Genomic DNA, 1,192 nt, shown 5'->3' on the forward strand with positions numbered 1-1,192 from the left:
AGGTTATAAGAAAAAATTGTTCTAAAACTCGTCGAAAATTGTTATTTTTTAACGATTTTTTTTTTTTTAAATGTAGAAGTAAGTATAACCTATATGAATGCGGAAAGATGTTCTAGGTGACCCTGTTCATTCTCTAATAGAACTCAACTGAACCCAATTTTTAAACTTTTTCAAAACCGCAAAAAAGTGCAACAAATTTTCAACTTTTTTCTCAGAAGTTCTAGATTTTTTTTAGTACACAGTTTTATAGCGCATTCAATTTTAGTATAATAATAAGCAAGTTTCAAGTCGCTAATTTGCTCATTTGCTTCCATATAACGAATAAACGCAATTAATTTTTATATGGCACAAACCCGCAACACCTTCGGCAAAAGTTTTCTAGCCCATTAAATTTTATTATAATAAAGAGCAAGTTTTAAGCTACTTAAAAATTGCGTTGATTTTAAATATATTTTATGCTGACGCCGTTTTGCACTTTTTTCTTGTGGAAGAAAATGCGCAAAACCGTTTTCAAAGAAAATTTAAAAAAAATAACTCCAGTTTTGAAATCATTTAAAACTTGCACTTTAACTTTATTATGCTAAAATTTAATGGGCTACAAAAGTACATACCAAAAGAATTCCCAAAATATATTTAAAAAATTTGTAAATTTGCAATGTACTCATTTTACTCAACTTCTGTGTAAAAACATTCATAACTCAAATTATTGTAGAGTGCACCCCATAATACTATACTTAAATATTTTTTTTTGAGATGGCATATTTTTAAAAACGAATTTTTTTATCAAACAATTTGTATGTGAAAAATTTTTCAAGAAAAAAAATTTAAAAATATTTCTTTTCATAGAGAATTTTGATGTGTGTATGTGTATATTTTTCTAAATTTTTTCTTGGCTTGACTTTTACCAAATTAAAGGCCAGACTTATAATTATAAGCCAAGGGGTACCTACATACATATTATGTACATAGTTTTTATATGATGACAAATGTTCGATTTACAACAAAATTACTATAATACAAATGAACTAAAATACTTGTTTGTTTCTTAAAAAATACACTTTATGGGCGTAAACAAAAGTATACCACGCCAAGTTCTTCCGATATGTGCGAGTTTAAAGCTTTCATAATCGTTTGCAAAACAAATGAATTTTTTCCATGGTGATGGCTTTTCGAATTCCAACAACCAAAAATT

The 1,192-nt window shown here is 27.0% G+C and overlaps 1 protein-coding gene across 4 annotated transcripts in view; it reads right to left on the reverse strand.

The window, feature by feature from the left end:
• The window catches only part of LOC118740576 (neuroplastin), a 160,331-nt gene that overhangs the window by 52,867 nt on the left and 106,272 nt on the right, over positions 1-1,192 (reverse strand). The gene's annotated exons all lie outside the window — the stretch shown is intronic.

Source organism: Rhagoletis pomonella, unplaced genomic scaffold, assembly GCF_013731165.1.
Source record: "Rhagoletis pomonella isolate Grant_MI unplaced genomic scaffold, Rhpom_1.0 Rhpom_scaffold_00006, whole genome shotgun sequence".
Lineage (NCBI taxonomy): Eukaryota > Metazoa > Arthropoda > Insecta > Diptera > Tephritidae > Rhagoletis > Rhagoletis pomonella.